General features: G+C 39.4%; 1 long non-coding RNA gene across 3 annotated transcripts; it reads right to left on the bottom strand.

Annotated features, from left to right (window-relative positions):
- Window positions 1-625: 625 nt before the first annotated feature.
- Window positions 626-10321, bottom strand: LOC121854530. Of its 3 annotated transcripts, none has more exons than XR_006086567.1 (6): window positions 10215-10321; window positions 9756-9945; window positions 8590-8687; window positions 7368-7519; window positions 6686-6756; window positions 626-663 (listed from the first exon to the last, which is right to left on the bottom strand). It is a non-coding gene; the product is annotated as an uncharacterized LOC121854530 (long non-coding RNA). The 3 variants fall into 3 exon arrangements; XR_006086565.1 differs by lacking the exon at window positions 626-663 and adding an exon at window positions 6299-6406; XR_006086566.1 differs by lacking the exon at window positions 6686-6756.
- Window positions 10322-12020: the final 1699 nt, after the last annotated feature.

Consider the following 12020-nt stretch of genomic DNA (forward strand, 5'->3'; position numbering starts at 1 on the left):
TAATGATCACCAAAAACAGCACTCATCTTACACCCCCCTCATAAACCCCCCAAAATAAAATAATAATAAAAAACTCATTTGCCTATCAGTATTTATCTTTCCGTCCCTATTATTAGCCAGAGATTTATAATATTGCTAAGTATAATAGTGTGAAATAATAAGGAAACACCACTATAAAGGTGCTCCTCTACTTAAGAACGTTCAAGAAAATTCCAGATAAAACAAACATTACCTAAGAGAAGAGTGAGCCAGGTTTTAAGGCTGTATTAAAGGGTATAGCTGGGCTAAATATCCATCATCTTTTCAGTTTTTACAATAAGTTTGGTATCTACAGGAGTAAAGTTGGACTTACAAACAAGCCTCAAGAACGTAACTCTTTCGCAAGTAGAGGAGCATCTGTACTTAATTTTTTTCTCAGCTGAGAAAAGATGCCCCGCCCCATGACTGTATTGCTCTAATTTTATCCAAAATTTTATTATAACATGCATATTATCTCGATATTACTACATATTAATTCACAGAAATAAACAAACATGTTGTCAGTGAAGAAGAACACTCACCTCAACCCAAGAAACAGGAAGTTTGCAAGTGTAAGTCCTGGACCCACTCTCCAGAGGATTTTTTCAAAGCACACTAAGTCTCGGTAATTTCCAGGAAGGTCACCTGCAACAAGAAAGTCTCTTTCAGAAACAGGTAATTAAACACAATTGAAATCTTAACTATAAAGTAGAAGGAGTGACGACAACTTGTTTCAGTTGCTCTCCACCCATAGCAGGAAAAGGCTGATATCATCATAATCATCTCCAACATTTCATGTCCATTTCCCACAGTTGTGTGCATAGCCATGATTACCTGATGGCAGCTCTCTAAGCTGCATAATGTCTTTTAATAACATCATAAAGATTAAGTTGTAAATGTGTCCACCAAACTTTGAGGGCTTGGAACCCTTGGAAGCTCTAAACTAGAGTGATTAGGGCTAAACTGACCATCAGCCAACTTCCCCCTAACCATGTCCCATGATCAGATGTTTGACAAAGCAAGGTTGTCCATGGTGGCTTGGAAGGTATGGAAATCACTCTCAAGGTTTCACAGCACATGAGTAACCAATTATTTACTTGTCAGACTTTATCACTGAGCGGGAAGAAGAATCAACCCCACATAATCCACTGACCTCTTATGATGACATCAAAGGAGGAGGATGGGATCTCATTAATTCTTTTTAGGCTCTATTATCAAACAGGATTTCAGGATCTATCCTTTATAACTAGTTATCTGTCAAAATAACTAATGAATGCTTAAGCTGTGCTGTACAAAGAGCACTCTCATGAAGAAGACCTGACCACAGTTGATACAAAACTGTACCACGTATGAAAATATGGAAGTTAAAGACACACGTAATGAAAATTGAAAATGCCCGAACTGCAAAGGACATCACCGCACTTTGGCAGCACGATGCCCAGTAAGGAAGGATATCATCAAAGACATGAAGGAAAAGGAAAAATCGAACAAACATATAGAAACTTACCCAACCAAAACCTATGCTGCAATAACAAAGTTGCAAGACACTACAGATGGCACGCACGCGCCATCTATCGGACAATCCCAGAACCAGAAATTTGACACGGACAGTCCTTCGCTTAATTCAGATTTCGTCCGATATCGGGATTAAAGGGGTCCGTTTTAACGAGGGTCTACCCTTCACCACACTAGCCACACCGATACATGCCCACATAATCAACGCGGCTAACACGGGAACATTCGGAAAAACTATCAGAGAAATGTTGGCAGCGAACAACCTACCACAGGTAAACTTCCCACACAATGCCCCATCAGCAGACATTTTCAAAATAATAACCAAAAACAGTCTAAGAATCACCAGCAAAGAAAGGGAAGATAAAATAACACAACAAGAAAATTGCACAGGAGCAGAGACTGCAATGGATACAACCCACTCCCAAATAACCACAAGACCCTAGAGAACACAACCAACCAATCAGCTAAGTCAACACCAGCAAGACCACGTAGAGAGAACCCCACCGGTCAACGGCCGGCCGACGTCGGAGACAGCATAGGAATCAGGTTTTACTCGGTCAACTCCCTGCAACAAATGAGAGATTGTTAAAAGATATTAAAGAAGGAACAACCAAATACACATATGAAGAGGGACTCATAGAAACACTAATACGTGGAGGAAAAATAAGCAGCAAATACAACAAAATCGAGAACGTAGACTTATCAAAATTCAAGAAAATAAGAACAGGACTGAAGGAGAAGAGAGAGAGACTCTCCCCCGGAGAGACCCGAGCAACCGAACAACACGCGTCAAGTTCATGCGACCCACGATTATGCAAAACAGAACACAGAAAATAATACAACACAACGTCCTGGCCTGGACACATACAAGAAAAACAGAACTGACAAACATATACAACAGCATAGACCCAGACATAATTCTCATAAACTCACACCGACGGAAAAACAGTGACAAAATAAAACTCTTCAACTATTACACACATTAACTGAACATACACTCATAGACAATTTCCAAACCTACTTCTTAGCAGTCGAAATCAACACAACTAAAGGCCCAATAACAATCGGAACAACATAATTACCTTGCCGACGACAAACATTCCCGACCGGCGACTTACTAAAACTAATGAGACGTAACACACCAGCATACAGTATTTTATAGGAAACTTAAATGCGACACACACCATACTCGGACACAGAACCAGAAACCCAAGGGGGAAGATTATACACGACCTATTAGAAAACGGCAACATCACACACCTGGGCCCAGATTTCGAAACCTACATAGCTGCAGGAAGCACCGGGAAGCCGGATATGGTTCTGACCAATAGACACCACCATTATGAATTCACACATGAAACCTGGACCAACCATCACTAGCGATCACCTGCCCATAATTATCACTCTATCAACATCACCAATACAAATCCCCTCCATCCCTAGATTCTCTTTCAACAGAGCAAACTGGGAGGGTTTTAAGGCAGAACTCAACACAAACGAACAAATACATCAACATAAAAACACAGCAGACATTGACATAGCCCTGGAAACATGGTACTCTAAAGTCACCACAGCCATGGAAAATAACACCCCCAAAACAACTCACCGCACACTACCCCACGCACAATTAACACACGAACAGAAGATAATCCAGACAAGACTGAATAATATACTAGAACATACAAATACTCACGGCCGGAACCAAGAAACAATAACTCTCTTCAGAAACCTAAAGGAAGAGCTGAAAGAAATATATAAACAATCACACAACGACAAATGGAACCAGATAATCACAAACACAGAGGCCGATTATCACAACCCAAAACTCTTCTGGAGTAAAATAAAAAAAAACTAATGGGCACTAACTCCACAGATAACAGCCATCTTATAGATGACAATGGGGTAAAAGCTACAGAATCTGTAGACAAAGAACTGATCTTCAAAAATTTCTGGAGCAACATATATAAAATGACAGAAGAAAACAGAAACTATTGTAGAGTAACAGAACAGATGGTAACAACACACCTTACACTAAACACACAGAAATGGCAACCACAATAGACCTCAACATACTAATCAGTGCAGCCACATTAACCTCGCCAAGCACCACAAAAGACATAACAAACATAATAACCAGTTAAAAGTAAAGCACCTGGACTAAGTCAGACAAACAAAACGGTCCTTCAAAACATACCTACAATACTGATAGAACAACTTACTCAGATCTTTAACGCTTCACTAGCAACAGGACACTTCCCAGTCCTATATCCTTATTAGAAACACCAGGGAAAATACTAGAAAAAATAGTCAACAGCAGACTCAGAAACTATCTAGAACAGGAAAACAAATATAACCCCAGACAACACAGATTCCGAAAGAACCGAGGCACAAACACGGCTATTGCATTAATTTATGAATCAATAGCTAACACCATCAGCAATAAAAACCAGTGCAATATTGTTCTCAGAGACGTATCAAAAGCTTTTGATAAAATGTAGCTCTAATTCCACAGTGAATTTGATCGAGAGGGCAAGAGATTATTTAAGTTGTGGCAGGAATGCTTTAGGTCCTCATTACATGGCCAGAGACATAATACATCATCAACATATCAAACAATTTGCTGAAATTGGTAAATATTGTAATAGTTCTTTTCAACTGCCACAACTTAACAACTTAGCCCCCTCCATCAAATTCACTGTGGAATTGAGCATGACTGTAAATTGCCTTTTCTAGACTGTCTGATCCACAGAATAGGTAACACCTTTAAGTTCAGTATTTATAGGAAACCTGCTAATGTGTGTTCATACATTCATTATTATTCTGATCACCATAATAGAGTCAAACAGTCAGTATTTTCATCAATGTTTTTACGTGCTTTGAGAATTTGCAGCCCGGAATTCATTGATGAGGAATATAAATATATCTATAATATTGGCTTGAACCTTAAGTACCCTAGATCTTTCTTAGACAAATGCCTTAACATTACTAAGAAATCTTTCTATAGAACCGATCCCAAGCCCACCCATGGCCATAAGAATCTCTTAGTATTACCATTTCACAAAAAGGTTAGGTAAAGTCTTTTGTTTTCATGTAGTTTATCCTAATTTACATTGAAATACATTATGTTTCAGCAAAACTACTATTTATTTCTGAGAATATGGAAATGTAATATTTTGGCTGAAATGACGTCCGTATTACAGTGGAAAGTGACGAATGCAATGACTTTCGCTTTCTTTCGTTCAAAAGATGGTACCGTAATCGCTTTTCGAATGGTTTTCAGTTAAAAAAACTGTTGTTTTACAATAATATTCTATCCTAATTCACTTGTGATGCAACAGTTTTTTAACTGAAAACCATTCGAAAAGCGATCACGGTAACATCTTTGAACGAAAGAAAGCGAAAGGCATTGTTTTCGTCACGATTTTATCCCACTTTACACTGTAATACGTACGTCATTTCAGCAAAAATATTACATTTCCGTGAATGTAGTATATCAAGCACAGTATGAATAGAATACCATTGTAATATAACAGTATTTTAACCAAAAACTATTAAAAAAGCGAGTAACATCTCTTGAACATCGGAAGGTTAGGTAAAGTCTTTTGTTTTCGTCATGTATTTTATCCTATTTTACATTGAAATACATCATGTTTCAGCTAAACTACTATTTATTTCTGAGAATATATTCATTCAGGCGCAGTTTAGGTAAAATATACATGTGATGTTACAGTTTTTTAATTGAAAACGATTCGAAAAACACGTACCCTCTAGCCGTGTTCAAGGAGAAGACTGGGAGGAGCTGTTTGGTGCTGAAGACGATGACAAGGAAAATGAATTTGATGGATTTTAATGAAAATATTCAGAAATATGGTATCGTAGTATTTATTCAAGTGAATTAGGATAGAATATTATTGTAATACAACAGTAGTGACGATGTTGACGAGGCGGAGGGATAGAGCGGGGAGGAGTGGTGACTGACGGGAGCAGGGACGAGTGGAGATGCCAGCCAGTACATTACAGGTGTACAGTATTAATTGTTTTTATAGCTCTTTTTGCATTTTAATATTATATACTGTACATTACGTTTCAACAAAACTACTGTACTTGTTTTCAAATTTAATTAACAAAGATTGATGTTTCAAATGCAATGAACAAAAATTTATGTATCTATAAATAAACTTTAAAAAATGAATACTTTGTTTTACATCATCCTGTGCTACCATACCATGCATTTGGCTACTTTGGGCTTGCTATGATGACGCAAGAGATCTGCCCTGGCAACTGTACCGACACTCACAGCTGGTGGTGCGTCGTTTCCATTGTTTACTGGTAGTTACTGGTAAATATTTTTCAACCTAACGAAACTATTACGCGTTTAGAGGTCGACCCCCAATTTTTTGCCAAAAAATTTGGGGTCCACTGAACATGTAGCTATGTGTATGTATGTTTATTTGAGTGCCCCGTCATAGGAGTCCGTTTTCTCTAGCTTCAGGACGCCTGAGTCTTCCGTTTTCTCTCTTAATCTTAGAGTGCACCAGAGACTTTGTTAATCCTTAGTGATGACACAGAATTTGAAATTGCAACCCCATTTGCAACTGGGACAATCCCACAACCAGAAATTTGGTACGGACAGTTCAGATTTCGTCCGATTTATCCGAAATCCGGATTAAAGGGGTCCGAATTAACAAGGGTCGACTGTGTATATATATATATATATATATATATATATATATATATATATATATATATATATGATATATACATGTGTAACAAAGCACAAAGCAGGGAACTTCCAATTCAGGGATGGGACACACTTGTAGTCTTCTCTCAATTATTTACTCTAGAAATCACCCGAGAAGGAAGAGGCTGGGACCTAGATCAGACATAACTAGTTATTATACTTACAAAACAAGCATCAACTGTTGTCATATGGGTACCACACAGTAGTAGGAATTAAACAATACATAATAAACCCAACACAGGGGGTGGTGTAGACTCACTCCAGGGTGAATGTCTGGAGAGCAACGCTAGAATTAGCCTTATTCTGGCTTACAAACTACCTCCACGAGATCATCACATTCTTCATATAACATTTATTATGCTCAATCTATCAAACACACTCTAACAGACCAAAAAAATACGTGGGACACACCTGCTACTGGGCCCCGGGATGTAAACAACGCCATGGCGTCTCTCCCCCCCCGGCTGGGATGCATATTCGTTCTAGCGCGGATTCACAAGACATAATTACGTTTTCCTCCTCGAAGCTTACAAAAATACATATCCATATCAATAATATTCTATATCACAAAATGGTTGTCTCTGGAGTTCCTCATACCACACACACTCCTCCATACAAATGTTTGCCGATGGCGCCAAGTTATTTCGGGAAATTAAGAACCGAGCATTTGCATTCATCTACAATGCTTTTTTCCTTTTTAACCTCCTCACTACCCTGTATTTGGAAACCACTTTTAATATTTTATTCGGCTAATGCCAGACAATTTTATTCAGCAGAGTGTGGACCCAGTGCACAAGTGGTTAAGGTGACACAATCAGTACAAACCTTCACACCAAGAATAGCTTCCCATTATTACCAGGAACTATATAACACAACATAGAAAATATCAGCTGCTCGTGAGGGTTGTTATAAGTTCCACTCCACTTGCTAAGTAAAAAGTGTGGTTGATAGATCTGTTAAGTACAACCATAGAGTGAAAAAATGTATATGCTACAATACAAAACTAACTGAACCAAAAAAGATAAAGTTAAAGTCTTAAATTATTTATGCCTTAACCACATGAAAAGGTTAAATAAATACACAGTAAACTTACTGCTCCACATGTAACAATGCGATTGGTGCTGGGAGCCCAGTCAATGCCTGTGACACGCAGATCATGACCCTGGAGTGTTTCCTGAAGCTTCCACTCTGATGCAGCTCTGCCATATATATTCACTTCATTGTTGTTGAGACTCAATGCCACTTCTGTAAGAAATACACACACATGCACTGAGGTTGCAAAACTAGAGAAACAAAACAAAACTACAGAGAAGCTAAGTAGCTAAATAAAATCTAAACCTAACAATGAAAAAAAAATAAAAAATAAAATTAACTCCACCTACTTTCTGGTACAAACTGGGAGAGATCAGAAGCTTTGAACATGTTATGACCAGAAGAGGAAACCAGTCCTGCTCAGGTATAAAAAAGAGGACTGAACCCCCCCCCCAGTGATTATGCTGTATTATGACAGCTGTCTGGCTGAAAACTTAGGTAAAATTGCAGATTACAGCAACCAAAGAATAACCTAATCTAATCTTCCAGAATTCTGTGGTTGCATTTATTTTTTATTTTTATTTTTTATTTTTTTACGGGGAATAGGCCACCCAGCAACAGGTCATTGAACCACAATGGGGCCTAGGGGGCAAAAAAAATAAGAGTAAAAGAAATTGAATTGCCCACAGAGAAACTGTGGGCACCACGGGCAATACGAGCGTTACAAGTCCACGGCCTTGCCGGCAGTACACGGGATGCCAAATCCACCAAACATTGGCCATTAAAGTACCTGTAAAAAAGAGAGTGAAGCAACATTGAAGCAAAGAGAAAGGGATGAAAGATTATCAATTAAAGGAGGAGAGTCAATAAGATGAAATGCCTTTGATTCCACCTTATCTAACAGTTGGACAGAAGAAGAGCCACCCTCGATATGAGCACAGTACTCCAAGTTAGGACAAATGAATCTCTTATAAACTGAAGCAACTGCTCAGGAGTAAAGTAGCTACGGCATCTGTACAGCATTCCCAGCTTTCGGAAGGCAGTTTTAGCAATGTTGTGGATGTGTGGCTTCCATGACATATTATAGGTAATGGTGAGACCTAACATATCTATTTTAGAACTTAGCAGAATGATTGCATCCTGAAATGTGATTGGTGGGAGATCATCAAATATTACAAAAACTTCTTCTAGAAAAGTGATACCGATACAACTCAGTTTGAAAATTAGATGGCAATTTACCTGCCAGGCAAGTGCTATTTAACTTCATATAGGTCGGTACTCACGGCTGCGGTCCTCATTCCGGGCACGACAAGCGATGGGCACGAGGCCGAACCGGAACACTTCTGTAATGGCGTATCACTTGGAGCAGGTGTCTGTAACACTGTGTAAAATAAATGGTAAATTTTCACAAATGCACCGGTCTTTGTTCAGATATTAAAAATATGTTTTTTCAATGTTACTCGATGAGTTTCGAACAAATTTAATATTAATTTCAGCCGGAAATCAATAGTTCTTTGGGTAAATCACATAAATAAAAAACCAACAAACTAACAAAACCAAACCTAACCTTAACTAACCTAACACTATTTTTCCGACGAAAATCTGCAATTGACGTAAAACTCTCGCCCAATTATAAGTCTCCTATAGCCAATAAGAAACTCCCACACCACCCCCCACACATGCGCTGTAGATGCTTAAGAATCCAACACGGAGGTAAGGAGCACTGCGCGACGGGCGGTCAGACCTCCGTGAGACGTAAACAACAAATGACAACACTCGTGAATGACCAAATCTAATAATATTGAAAAATTAATATCTCGGTTATCCTTAATTTCCGGCGGAAATGTCACAAAAGAAAAATGTCTTAGATTGTCTAAACATTACGAAAAACATATTAATAACAGTGAGAGAAATACCAGTGCAAGATCGAAAATTCACTAAATAAATTATAAAACTTACACAAGTCATAAATAAAACTATATAAATATATCAGGTTTTAATAGGTTCTAGTAAATGTCACCTAGATTTTAAAATATATCATAATGGTAAGAACATATTGAAAAAATGAAAGAAATTGAACAACACCTGCTGGTTTTAGTCATCTCTTCAAAGAATACCTTTATACCCGTTAAATATATGATTAACTTTAATTTCTTACCGTAAATAAAGTGGCAACCATCTGTATCCATTAACTAAAACAGTATCTACATGGATATTACAGTACAAATATAAATCTTTCACCAATTACATGACCAATGTATATAATTATTATCATAGATATACGAATTATTGGTTAAAGGCGATGAATCATTTACAGTAGGCGGGGCTGTCCCCTCACGTCTTCCGCCATAACTACGACCTACAATAACTTCTTTCATGCCATTAGGAAGTTAATTTGTTATATATTATCAAAATACATGGAACAAAAAAAAGAGTTCCTTCTACTTACCTAAATATTGAAGGATATTAGCGGACTCTGGTCAACATCCTCAAGTCCTGACCAAAACAGCTTGTGTCTCAACCTGTTGGCCTGACTTAAAGCACAAAGCAGGGAACTCCCAATTCAGGGATGGGACACACTTGTAGTCTTCTCTCAATTATTTACTCTAGAAATCACCCGAGAAGGAAGAGGCTGGGACCTAGATCAGACATAACTAGTTATTATACATACAAAACAAGCATCAACTGTTGTCATAGGGGTACCACACAGTAGTAGGAATTAAACAATACATAATAAACCCGTGGTGTAGACTCACTCCAGGGTGAATGTCTGGAGAGCAACGCTAGAATTACCCTTATTCTGGCTTACAAACTACCTCCACGAGATCATCACATTCTTCATATAACATTTATTATGCTCAATCTATCAAACACACTCTAACAGAGCAAAGAAATACGTGGGACATACCTGCTACTGGGCCCCGGGATGTAAACAACGCCATGGCGTCTCTCCCCCCCCCCATATTCGTTCTAGCGCGGATTCACAAGACATAATTACGTTTTCCTCCTCGAAGCTTACAAAAATACATATCCATATCAATAATATTCTATATCACAAAATGGTTGTCTCTGGAGTTCCTCATACCACACACACTCCTCCATACAAATGTTTGCCGATGGCGCCAAGTTATTTCGGGAAATTAAGAACCGAGCATTTGCATTCATCTACAATGCTTTTTTCCTTTTTAACCTCCTCACTACCCTGTATTTGGAAACCACTTTTAATATTTTATTCAGCTAATGCCAGACAATTTTATTCAGCAGAGTGTGGACCCAGTGCACAAGTGGTTACTTTTACTTTTTTTTTTACTTTTATCCTCTTCGCCACTGATCGGCTTGTTAGCCGCTTGGGCGATCGGTCACGTCTCTTTTCCTTTATATTCTTCACCAAAAGGTCGGCTCGCTAGCCGCCCGGGCGATCGGTCACGTCTCTGTCACGCACTGTTGGCAAATACTGGGCATGCACCGGCTCCTGAATGTACCTGAACCCGCTCCAGTGTTGGTCAAGTCTTCTCTTGAAAGAGCTCACACTCAGTGCCGTCACAACACTTTCTGGTAGATTGTTCCAAGAGTTTACAACCCTCACTCCGAAAAAGTTTGCCCTCACGGTTTTCCGGACTTGCGGCTTCTTCAATCTTGAGCTGTGACCCCTTGTGGGGCGAGCGTCCGCCAGCTCCAAGTAAGGACACTCAACTGAGTAGTGCCCCCTGAGATGCTTATAAACCTCAACTAGGTCCCCCCTTGCCCGTCTGTAGTATAAGCTAGGCAAGTTCAGGCGCTCCAATCTCGCAGGGTAGCTGAGATGCCGAAATGCAGGCACCAGCTTGGTGGCCCTCCTTTGAACATTTTCAACCAACTGACAGTCCCTAGCATATCTCGGGGACCAGATGGGGTGACAGTACTCCAGATGGGGAAGCACTTCACTCCTGAAGATCGTCACGAGGGACGGACCGTCTAGATATCTGAACGACCTTCTTATAAGACCCAATAATTTATTTGCCTGATTTGCCTTCTTCTCACAATGGCCCGAGAACTTCAGCTCATTGTCAACATACACACCTAGGTCCTTCTCACACACAGTCTCAACTAGTACATTTTCTTCATCCCGTTGGGACATATGGTACGCCTCCTTACCGTTGGTACGCCCCAGGTGCATCCTCTTACACTTCGTGACATTGAATCTCAGCAGCCATTCCTTCGACCATTCCTGGAGCCCACAGAGGTCCTTCTGCAGCTCTTCACAGTCCGCTTGGTTCTTAATTTCCCAAAATAACTTGGCGTCATCGGCAAACATTTGTATGGAGGAGTGTACAACGTCAGGCATATCATTTATGAAACAAACAAACAACAGCGGGCCCAATACACTACCCTGCAGTACCCCACTTGTTACAGGTACAGATGACGATTTCGTGCCATTAATCACCACACATTGCTTGCGGTCATGTAGAAAGTCTTCTATCCACGCTAGGACATTTCCCCGAATTCCGTACCCTTCCAGTTTGATTTTCAGCCTTTCGTGGGGTACACTGTCGAAAGCCTTGGCAAAATCTAGGTAAATATTGTCGATATTACCACCCCGTTCTAGAATATGGGTCCAAATATCCAATACCTTGAGCAATTGTGTCAAACAAGAGCGCCCCGGCATAAAACCGTGTTGGCAATCTTTTACAAGGTTGTTTCGTAGTAGATGTTCCATCGCTGCATCTCTGATAAT

This window comes from Homarus americanus, unplaced genomic scaffold, assembly GCF_018991925.1.
Source record: "Homarus americanus isolate GMGI-L3 unplaced genomic scaffold, GMGI_Hamer_2.0 scaffold42446, whole genome shotgun sequence".
Lineage (NCBI taxonomy): Eukaryota > Metazoa > Arthropoda > Malacostraca > Decapoda > Nephropidae > Homarus > Homarus americanus.